The following is a 12,676-nucleotide window of genomic DNA, read 5'->3' as shown; positions in this document are numbered from 1 at the left end:
TAATCAACATTTATAGGACAATAGCAGAATACTCATTCTGTTCAAGTGCCCAAAGGACATATACCAAGATAGACCGTATCCTAGGCCATGAAAGAGACCTCAATAAACTTAAAAGAACTGAAATCATACAATGTGCCCTCCAATCAAAATGTAATAAAACTAGAAATCAGTAAGAGGAAGAAAAGAGAAAAACACTTGGAAGATAAAAAACACATCCCTGGTGGCACAGTGGTTAAGAATCTGCCTGCCAATGCAGGGGACACGGGTTCAAAGACCCCACATGCTGCGGAGCAACAAAGTCCCTGTGCCACAACTACTGAGCCTGCACTCTAGAGCCTGCATGCCACAACTACTGAAGTCCGCAGGCCTAGAGCCTGTGCTCCGCAACAAGAGAAGCCACCACAATGAGAAGCCCATGCACCACAACAAAGAGTAGTCCCCGCTCGCCACAACTAGAGAAAGCCAGCACACAGCAGTGAGGACCCAAAGCAGCCAAAAATAAATAAATAAATAAATTTATTAAAAAATAATCTATGGGTCAGTCCAACTCTCAACAGAAATTATTTTAATAAATAAAAGTGAATAAAAATGAAAATAGAATATATCAAACTTTGTGAGACATGGCTAAAGCAGTGCTGAGAGGGAAATTTATAGCATTAAATGTAGACAACAGAAAAGATAAAAAGTCTCAAAGCAATAATCTAAACTCCAGCCTCAAGAAACTAGAAAGAGAAGGGCATAATAAACCTAAAGCAAGTAGAAGGAAAGAAATAATAAAGATATGAGCAGAAATCATTGAAATTAAAAACAGAAAAAGAATAGAGAAAATCAATAAAACAAAGAAATAGTTCTTTGAAAAGATTAATAAAATCAACAAAACTCCAGAAAGACTGACAAAGAAAAAGAGAGAAGACACAAATTACTAATATCAGGAATGAAACAGGAGTTATTATAGACTTTGCATGCATCAAAAAGATAATAAGGAACTATTACAAATAATTCTACACACATATATACATATTGGGCAGATAAAACGAACCAGTTCCTTGAAAATATGCAAATTATCACAACTCATTCAATATGAAACAGATAATTTGAATATTCCTATAACTATTAAGAAAATTAATTTTTTTAATTTAATTTTTATTTTTATACAATTTTTAAATGTTACTTTCCATTTACAGTTATTACAAAGTATTGGCTATATTCCCTGTGTTGTACAATACAATCTTGAGCCTATCTTACACCCAGTAATTTGTGTCTCCCACTCCCTCACCCTTATTATTTTCCCCCCGCCCCACTGGTAATAACTAGCTTGTCCTCTGTGTCTGTGAGACTGCTTCTTTTTTGTTATGTTCACTACAGTAGTTTGTTGTGTCTTTTAGATTCTACATATAAGTGGTATCATACAGTATTTGTCTTTCTCTGACTTATTTCACTTATCATAATGTCCTTCAAGTTCATCCATGCAAATTCCAAAATTTTATTCTTTTTTATGGCTGAGTAGTATTCCATTGTATATATATACCACTTCTTTATCCATTCATCTGTTGATGGACACTTAGGTTGCTTCCATACCTTGACAATTGTACATAATGCTGCTAAGAACTTTGGGGTGCATGTATCTTTTTGAATTAGTGGGGGTTTTTTTAGGTATAGACCCAGGAGTGGAATTGCTGGGTCATATGATAGTTCTATATTTAGTTTTTTGAGAAACCTCCATACTGTTTCCACAGTGGCTGTACTAATGTATATTCCTACCAACAGTACAAGGGTTCCCTTTTCTCCACAACCCCACCAACATTTCTTATTTGGGTTCCTTTTTATGATAGCCATTCTGACAGGTGTGAGGTGATATCTCACTGTGGTTTTAATTTGCATTTCTCTGATGTTAGTGATGTTGAGTATCTTTTCATGTGCCTGTTAGCCATCTGCACTTCCTTTTTGGAAAATGTGTACTCAGTTCTTCTGCCAATTTTTTAATTGGGCTGTTTCTTTTTTTAATGTTGAGTTGTACAAGTTTTTTAATATACTGTTGGATATTAATATATGTTGGATATTAATCCCTTATCGGTAATATAATTTGCAAATATTTTCTCCCATTCAGTAGGTTGTCTTTTTGTTTTGTCAATGGTTTCCTTTGCTGTGCAAAAGTTTTTTAAGTTTAATTAGGTCCTCTTTGTTTATTTTTGCTTTTATTTCTTTTACTTAGGAGATGGGTCCAAGAAAATGTTGCTGCAATTTATGTCAGTGTGTTCTGCCTATGCTTTCCTCTAGGAGTTTTATAGTATCTGGCTTACATTTAGGTCTTTAATCCATTTTGAGTTTATTTTTGTATATAGTGTTGGAGAATGTTCCAATTTCATTATTTTGCATGTAGCTGTCCAGTTTTCCAAGCACCATTTATTGAAGACACTGTCTTTTCTCCATTGTATATTCCTGCCTCCTTTGTAGTAGATTAGTTGACCATAAGTATATGAATTTACTTCAATAAAATTGAATTTTTTTTTCGGTACCCAGGCCTCTCACTGTTGTGGCCTCTTCCATTGCAGAGCACAGGCTCCGACGTGCAGGCTCAGCGGCCATGGCTCATGGGCCCAGATGCTCTGAGGCATGTGGGATCTTCCTGGACCAGGGCACAAACCCATGTCCTCTGCATCGGCAGGTGGACTCTCAACCACCAAGGAAGCCCCTGAATTTTTAATTTAAAAACTATCAAAAAGGCATCTCCAAGCCCAGATAGTTTCACTGTAAAATTCTTTCAAATGTTTAAAGAAGAATGAAAACAATTTTACACAATTTCTTTCAGACATAAAAAGGGGACAAATAATTCTCAATTTATTTTATAAAGCTAGTATACCAAAACCAGACAAAGACAGTACAAAGCAGAAAACTGAAGGTCAATATTCCTTATTAATACAAGCACAAAAATTCTCAACAAAATATTAGCAAAGAGAGTTCAGCAATATATAAAAATAATTATACACCATGACAAATGGGGTTTATTCCAGTGATACAAGCTTGGCTCAATATTTGGAAATCAATCAGTGTAATCTACCAGACTAACGAGCTAAAGATGCAAAACATCACATGATCCTATCAATTGATGCAGAAAAAGTATTCAACAAAGTTCAACACATTTTCATGATAATATGCTCAGAAAGTTAGCATAGAGGGGAACTTCCTCAACCTGATAAATAGAATCTTAGGAAAAAAATAACTGTTAACATTATACCTAAAGCTGAAAGACTGAATGCTTTCCCCTTAAGATTGGGAAGGTAAGGATCTCTATTCTCACTATTCTTATTCAACAGAATGTTAGAAGTTAGCCACCATCACAAGACAAATGAAATAAAAGGAACACAGATTATAAAAGAAGTAATAAAACTGTTCCTATTTGAAAATGACATTATTTTCTACATAGAAAATCCCCAGGAATCTATCAAAAAAATTCCTGGAACCAATAAGTGAGTTCTGCCAGATCACAGGATAAAAAATAAACATACAAAACTAGTTGTGTATCTATATAATACCAATGAATATTTTTATGCTAAAATAAAAAATACAATTCCATTTATATTAAAGAAAAGAATAAGGGAATACTTAGATATAAATCTGACAAAGCATGGGCAATATTTGTATTATGAAAATTACACTGTACTGATGAAAGAAATCAAAGAACTAAATAAATGGAGAGACATACCATGTTCATTGATTGGAAGACTCAACATAGTAAAGATGTGTATTCTTCCCAAACTCATAGACAGGTTTAACAGAATTCCTGTCAAGATCTCAACAAGATATTTTGTAGATATAAATATAGATTATTCTAAAATATACATGGAAAAGTAAAGGAACTACAATATGTAAAACAATCTTGAAAAATAAAAGGAATCAGTCTGCATGATTTCAAAACAACTATATAGCTACAGTAACCAAGACTGTGTGATAAGGATGGACATGAGAATAGACATATAGATCAATAGAACAGAATAGAAAACCCAGAAATAGACCTACATAAATATGTTCAACTGATTTTTGGGAAAAAAAGTAAATCAATAGAGAAAAGATAGGCTTTTCAACAAATGATGCTGCAGCAGTTGGAAATGTATAGGCATAAAAAGTAACCTCTACCTAAATTTCAGATCTTATACAAAAAAATTAACTCAAAGATGATTGTGGAATTACATGTAAAACCATAAAACTTTAAGAGAAAAAATTAGGAGAAAATCTTTGGAAATCTAAGGACAGAAAAAAGGTTCTTAGATTTGATGCCAAAAGCACAATTCATAAGGAAAAATTGATTAATTGGTTAATTTAGTTATAAAACTGCCATCACACAACAGGAAATTCTCAGTGAGTCACAACATGGTTAAAACAAACAAATAAAGAGGAACTTGTCAAGTTCTGCATGCTGTGGAGCCCTGGATCTCCCCATAGGGATGCCTCTCCACATGTTAGTAACAGTTAGAGCCCCTGCCTGTCTCTCTTAGGGACTTAAGAAGGACCACAGTGCTAATCCGTATATTAAAAATGAGTAAAGCTTATTTTATTCTTAAAAAGAATAAACATAAGTGGGAGTGGTGCTTATCCACACCCTCTGGGGAACCTATGTGCCCACCTCATTACCTTACACTGTTTCTTACCTAGCTTGTTTTTTTTATTACTACTTATTATTTAGGTCTTAGGTATTACTGCCCTGGTGAGTTTCTCTGACTCTTTAGGACTGAGTTATGTGCCTCAGGGCCTTTGCACAAGAAAACAGGCCATCATATTTCAAGGTCAGCCTATCTGTCATTATACTGATCTAGATAACAGGGTTAAACACATTACAAGCTTCCTTCATTATTTATTCAAGAAGTTGATAGCTAATCATGTTCCCTCTGCTTTTACAGGCATCGGGGATTCAATGGTGAACCAAATGACCGGCTATCCCCATACCATCTAGGCACTGAAATTCTGGTGGGGCAGACAGACAATTAAAAAATAAATAGTGATAAGTATACGGGAAAAAATAAGGCAAGAGAGGAGGTGAAATATGAAGACAGTGGGGTTGACAATAACATCTAGTGGTTAAAAAGGACCTCACTCAGAATGTGACCTTGAGTCAAGACCAGAAGGAACCATGTGAATATATGCAGGAAAATTGTTACAAGATCATACTTGCTGAGGGAGCAAGGGCAGAAGCAGGGAGAGAAGAGGATAGGTTCAAGATAATTTTCAGAGTCAGAGTCCAGAGATTTTTCTTAAACAGGAAGGACAGCAGGGATACGGAAAAGGATGAATAAAGGATGACTCTCAGGTTTCTGCTTTCAGCTAATTGGTGAACGATGATGGCACTTAGAGAGATGGGAAAGAGTGAGCACGTGGGGCGCACATAGGGAGAGCATGTGGGGTGGAGTGCACAGTGGGTCAACAGTTCACGTTTGACATGGTAAATTTGAGCTGTTAGGTACATAGTGCTTACCCATTTTAACTTTGAGGACATTCAGGCTCCCAGAGCATAATTTACTTGCTGCAGTAGATTGTCTATGCCTCCCCACTTGCAATGTGACCTTGAGACACTTCGCATCAAGGGGGGAGTCTATTTCTCCACTCTGGTTGTGGACTTAGATATGTGACTTGCTTTGTCTCAGTCAGATATCAGCAAATATGACAAAAGTGGAGACTTAGAAAGTCATGTTGCCAAGACCATGACCACCACCATAGGGACAAGGTGGGGTAGCCTGCTGGAAGATGAGAGACACATCACCCTGTCACCCCAGCTGACATCACTCCAACCACCGGACACAAGAGTGAGGTCACCTTAGACCAGCTCTATCAGAGCCAGCCCAGACCAAGATGTGAGAAAGAAAAAAAAAGACGTGTTTGATTCACTAAATCATTTCAGCAAAACTTAATTGATACCCTTATTTCAGATCCAGAGCTGGTGAGTGGCCAAGTTAAGAATTGTAGCTTCCTTCTCCTAAATTCACTGTTTCTCCATCATTCCTAGACTAGTCTCTTTGAATATTAGCTCACACAGCCAGAACCAGGAACATTCTGGGGCCATGTCCTCCAAGCTGCCGTCTTATAGCATGTGTGCATTAAAATCCATGCCATTTGTTAATGTGCAATCTCTCTCTCTCTCTCTTTCCCCTTGCTGAGACCATGTTGCTGTAAAAGCAACCAACAGAAATCCAATTCAATCTCTGGGGAAATTTATAGAAAAAAAAATCTTGCTATGCCAGTGCTTTTTCCATGGCAATATGAAGCATATGGGATCTCAGAAGAAGCATCTATCACAATATGTTGCATTGCAGTGCAGGAATTGGCATTTTTTCCAATTCCTCAAAGCATAGCTAAGAGCAAAAAAAAGTTATGAGGTCTAGGCTACTACTGACATGTTGTCCCTTTCAAAGCATTCTATTCATTTAAGGAAAAGGAAAAAAAAGTAAAAAACAAACCAAAAAGCTCCTGAGGCCCCCAGATGTCATCCAGTACCGATTCCAGAAGTCTCTGAGCTGAAACCCGAACCCAGAACATATTAAAAATTGTAAATAGTGTTAAGGGGTCCTGCCACTGTGGGCGTCCCCAACAAAATACAGGGGCTGAAGGACAGCATCCTGGGGCCCCCCATGGAATGGGAAGGAGGGTATGAAACTACTCATTCTCACTTTAGAAATGAAGAGTCCTGAGTGCTAGCCCTTGCTTTGTTACTATGTGACTGCATGACTCTGGACAAGTCTGTAACCACAGAGATGATCAATGAAGTCATCATTAACCATGAACACTGTAGCACAGGACTCTTTGCTCAGAGCTAGGGGTGAACAGAGGTCTGTGTCCCGAGGGAAGGGAACAGGAGACTAGTACATTTTGATGTGATGGGGTGAGAGATTTGGGAGGGTCTCCTGACCACTGAGAACAGAAGGAACCAGAGTATCTCTAATTAGCCAGAGACCACGGGGAGAACGTTGGGTGCTTGGAGTTTAGATGCAGAAAGGGAAGAGAAGGAATGTGGGGCATAGGGGGAGCCTTACCACTGATTGCCATGTAGAGGTAGGGGACGCATCAGATCCCCATCCAGTGCTGTCGGCCCTGCTTTGCCATTGAGGAAACTGAGTCAGGAGAGATGGGACTCAATCCCACTCCATAGCCAGTAAGTGATGGAGCTTAGATCTAAACTCAGGCCTGCTGATCTCTAAACCCCATATGCTTTTAGCATTTTAATCTTCTTGGAATATAAGACAAAAAAATGATGCTTATGGATATCTTCTGAAATATTATGGAAAGGATAACATGGCACTCTCAGGCAGAAAAAAGTGCTAGTTTGTTATAACACATCATTTTAAGTAATGAGATGGATTATTTCTCTTCTTGCTCACTTCAACTGAGTCTCACACAGCCCCTCTTTCCTCTCTTGCTCCTGTGATCGAGCGTGGGGAGATAAAGCAGTGCTTGGGAGTGTAAAGGCCCGGAATGTTAGATCCTGCTTGATCATCACAGTGATAAACATCTCAATAATGCAGCCAGCACAGTGCCTTTCTGCTTCCCAGTGACCTGCAAGATCAATCCTGAGGCTTCTACAGCAGACAGGAGAAAACAGCCAGAAATGGCTCAGGGGTTGGGAATCATTTTGGAGAGAAACCTGTTTCTGGCTTTTAAAAAAATTGTATTGAAATATAGTTGATCTACAATGTTGTGTTAGTTTCAGGTGTACAGCAAAGTGATTCAGTTATATACATGTATATATATATTCTTTTTAAGATTATTTTCCATTATAGGTTATTACAAGATATTGAGTATACTTCCTGTGCTATACAGTAGGTCCTTGTTGTTTACCTATTTTGTATATAGTAATACTTTTTACATTGTGTATATTTTCATCCCAAACTCCTAATTTATCCCTCCTCCCCCTTTCCCCTTTGGTAACCATAAGTTTGTTTTCTATTTCTGTGGGTCTATTTCTGTTTTGTAAATAAGTTCATTTGTATCATTTTCTTAGATTCCACATACAAGCAATATCACATGATATTTGTCCCTCTCTGTCAGACTTACTTCACTTAGTATGATCATCTCTAGGTCCATCCACGTTGCTGCAAATGGCATTATTTCATTCTCTAAATCACTTAAATTTGTATTCCTAACCTTTTCGTTAATATTTGACATTAGATGAAATGGTTTAATTCCACCTATGTGTGTATGTGTTTTATGTACCTCAAATTAAATGAAAAACAACAGAAACATTATTCAAAATTAAAAGTTATAAATCCAAGAGTTTTCCCAGTCAAAATAGTTATTCAGTTTGTATCCAGTACGTGGGACACACATACAGAACGACCAATGAGATTCAAAAACCACTTGATGGTAACCAGAGGTCAATGGGGTTATAAAGAGCAGCCCAGGGCTTCCCTGGTGGCGCAGTGGTTGAGAGTCTGCCTGCCGATGCAGGGGACACGGGTTCGTGCCCCGGTCCGGGAAGATACCACATGCCGCGGAGCGGCTGGGCCCGTGAGCCATGGCGGCTGAGACTGCGCGTCCGGAGCCTGTGCTCCGCAACGGGAGAGGCCACAGCAGTGAGAGGCCCGCGTACAGAAAAAAAAAAAAAAAAAAAAAAAAAGCAGCCCAGGTGTGTGTGAGGATGGAGTTTGGGGCTGGAAAGATGGGGGGAAGCAAGGTCGGGGCGGGGTGGGGGTGAGAATGGAGTGCCTGCCAGGAGTTTCGGAAACGGCAACGAGAGTTCTAAGAAAAGCTTCACTAGAGAGTTCAAAAGGGGGAGAAACTGTGAATTCCAGCTTTACCACTTACCAGACCTGTGATTCAGGTAATGTAACCTCCCTGAATCTCAGTTTACCTGCCCCCCTGACAACTGGGAAAACTGCTTCTCACTTGCCAGGGGAATTAGAGAAACAAATGAGATAATGCTGTTTCCCAAACTCCCCTCTTCAGAACCATATGGAGGAGTCTGTCCAAATACAGATTCTCAGGCCCTTTTCCTGAAGCTTCTGGGGCCTGGGAATGCGCTTTCAACCAGTGTTCCAGCCACGACAGGGCCCAAAGAATGGACTGGGGCTTTGTGTCAATTTCCCCTCCCATCACCAACACGCTTCCACCCTAGTCACTTTGAATCCACATAAATATTTTCATTTATTCTTATTCTTAACTTTTCACTTTGAAATAATTTCAGACTCATAAAACTGTTGCAAAGAAAAAAAAACAGTAGGAGTTGTTTTATGCTCTTCATCCAGCGTCCCCAATTATTAACGTTTTATATAACCCTAATACAATAATGAAAATCAAGAAATCAACATGAATCCAATCCTCTTCACTAATGCACAGCCCTTATTTAAATTTTACCAGTTGTTCCATTAATGTCCTTTTTCTGATCTGGGATCTAACCGTGGCAAATTCAAATAAGTTAAATATGGTGTGATGCTAGGAAAACCCTCTTCTAGACAAGTCCCCAACAGCCCTGTAAACAGATGGGTGTTTCAATCCCATTTCACACGGACACTTTAGAGCTGCCATTATACCCCACATGGTCCTTACAATCAAGAAATATGGGTAAACATTGAGATAATGATTTTGATGATCTTGGCACAGGTTAGTAGGATAAGTAGAAGCTCACTTAAGACACACACAAAATCATTATTCATTTGTAGGAAATCAAGGAAAAAGTGATGAAAGGCAGACAGAAGCTTTCGTAGAGAAGAGCTGGAGGTGCTATGGCCCTGTCCTTGCTTCTCCCTTGAGCAAGGCCACTCCCAGCCCTGACCACCACCGGGTACAACCCTGCTGGTCAATCAAGGTCCATTCAATGAGATGAGGCGTGGGAAGGATTTAGCTCAATGAACACATAAGGAGGACTCAATAAATGTCGTTCCTAATTTGTTACTCATTCCAAAGCCACTCTACTTGAAATTTCTCAGTTCTACCCATGAAGGGTGATAGTCCCAATTTCCAACCCCCCGTCCCATTTTTTGTGTCTTTCATATAGCGTGGAACACATCCTGATTTATATTGTAGCTATCTGTGTACTTCTTTATCTTATCGCCCCAACTAGATTGTAAATTCTGATGCTTTTATCCCCTGTGGAAGCTTCCTGGGCTTCGTGCAGATCACACTGTGGGTAGCTGGCCTCCTAAATGGCACTGGGGCACACAGCCTGCAGATCCTCTGATTTAATTTATTACCGACACTCTAGGCTTTAACTTGTTTTAAGCAACTTCCTATAAAGCTGCCATTGTGCTCAACATGGGGAGGCACCTCTTCTGGGAGGCAAGTCCTCCCCTCTTCAGGAAAAAGGAACACCCCTATTCAGGTGGCCCACTTATTGATAATGAGGACGTTGGGGCAAGGTCTGTATTTTGGGTACTGTCCATTGCCTTTAGGTAAAAGAGGGACAAAGAAAGCTTAAGGAGGTTGATGATACTTCCTAGCACTTTGTTCCTTCACATCTTCAAAGAGCTTTACACAAATCAACTAATGAACACCTTATCACACAGCATTTAGTCTCCCCCAGGGATTTGGAAGGCTTTAGGCTTCAATGCTGCAGCCAGAGACTTGAAAGGGGTGGGCAATTTGCGGTTAACAATTGCATTTATGACTGTGTTTCCTGAAAGGCAATCACACACATCTCACGCCTTTTACTGAGCAAGTCCTGGCTGGATGTTTGTTGACTGACTGACTGAGTCCAACTGACAGGCAGATCGCTAAATGAGGCCCTTCCTTTGCCCTCCCCCTTCCCCAGGTCTCATCAAAAGGCACAGGGCAACTTAATTTTAGAAAGTTCTTTTCAATGCCACATTAGGTCATTTAATATAAAACGTCTAGGGCCATACGTCCCTGATAAAAATCAGATGCAAAGTCTGCAACTTGTTCCTAGGAAAATGCTAAGTGCACACAGCATACGCTGCATATGTTTGGGTGATTTTTCAGAGCGCTGCCTAAAATGCAAATTAAGACTCTGCTTCAGGTATTGTTTGGAAGCAGCCAGCTTAAAAAGGATCACCTATGTCCAGTTCGGGAAGAAATAATTTACTCTGCCAAGAATACTTTGGTTCCACTGGTTTAAAAGCATAATTTATAAGTGCAGTTGCCCTTTTCAGATTAGGCATTAAGAATATTTTGAAATGTTCTATGAATATGTTTCACTTAAAAATCATTAAGTGAAATAGTGTGCTTTCTGGTCACAGCCATCTGCAGTGACCTTAGGGACTTGCTTTTCTTAGCCTCATCTAATGGCCGATTCTCATATTTGGGAAAATAGGAAATGTTCAGCCTGCCTTCTTAGTGTGTGGATGCGTAGTGACTAGGGAAGACTTTTCTGAAAACTTCTTGGCAGTGCCGACAGTGATGTTAACTAAATTCTCTGTAAATACCCCGGAACAGAGCTAAACAAATGATGTTAGGAAACCCTGACGACCCAATACCTAATTCCCAGCCTTATAGAAAATCAGGAAGGAAAATAATTTGTAGGCATTCGGATGGAAAATAGTCTCACTTTCTAGGAAAAGTGAGCATTTTAAGTGAGCATTTTGAGAAGGAGGCTGGGAGAGAGGGAGGCAAAGAAAGATCAAAAGGAAATTTGAAGCCCTTTGGGAGTGGCCCTCCAAAAACAATAGCTTGCACTTCAATGGACAGCCTTGAAATGCAGAAATCTACAATTCCTTCTAAAAAGACCCAAAGAAGCTTAGGTAGAGTTTGCCCTGATCACAATATCACTAACACGTGCACCAGGGGCAGGTCATTTCTTCCTGGTGTTTTGGGGAGAAAGGAAGGAATTAGCAAATTAGGGGCCAAGAGAGTGAATTCTATGAATTAAAGCCAAGGCTAAAAGAAAGGGTTTTCCATCTTCTCTCCAATTGATGTGCAAATTTGCCCTTCTGCTGGCCCAGATGTCCTTAAAGGACTGAGGGGTCCAGATGTTTTCAGAGAGAACAGGAACTTAGAAGTTCAAGTCCATGATTCTTAGCTAGAAATAAGAGTTAACCAGCCAGGTAGGCTTGTCTCCTTCCAGAATTTCTTGTCAAGCATCCTGGATTCCTTTCCTTGACCCATCACTTTCTTTCCTCGTTGAAAGTTACCTGAATCCAATCACTCTATCCAGCTCTAGCTGCTCTTTTCCCAGCTAAAAGGGTCAAGTGGCAAATATGTCAGACTCATCTGCCTACCTAGCTCAACCTGGAGGTGCAGTGAGATTGTAGGAAAAGGCTGCTCTAATTCCTGCCCCATCCTGAACTTGAGAGCCATGGAGTTAGATCTGGTTTGGATCCTGGCTTTGAGAGGCAGGACAGCTCAATTAAACTCTTTGAATCTAGGTTACTTCATCTATAAAAAAGGCTACTGTACACACTTAATAAATTTGCGGTGAGGATTAAATAAAGTATTTAAGTATATGTAAATCTATCCTGCCTCATTCTATAAAAAATTTGCAGTGGTACACCTATGTCCCCACCAGAAGCACACACTAAACTTTTTTTTTTTTTTTTTTTTTTTGCGGTACGCGGGTCTCTCACTGCCGTGGCCTCCCCCGTTGCGGAGCACAGGCTCCGCGGCCATGGCTCCCGGGCCCAGCCGCCCCGCGGCACGTGGGATCCTCCCGGACCGGGGCACGAACCCGTGTCCCGTGCATCGGCAGGCGGACTCTCAACCACTGCACCACCAGGGAAGCCCTAAACTTTTTTTAAAGAAGAGA

Source organism: Mesoplodon densirostris, chromosome 1 (genome assembly GCF_025265405.1).
Source record: "Mesoplodon densirostris isolate mMesDen1 chromosome 1, mMesDen1 primary haplotype, whole genome shotgun sequence".
Lineage (NCBI taxonomy): Eukaryota > Metazoa > Chordata > Mammalia > Artiodactyla > Ziphiidae > Mesoplodon > Mesoplodon densirostris.
The sequence above is the reverse complement of the archived record's forward strand: the minus strand, read 5'-3'. Positions refer to the sequence as shown.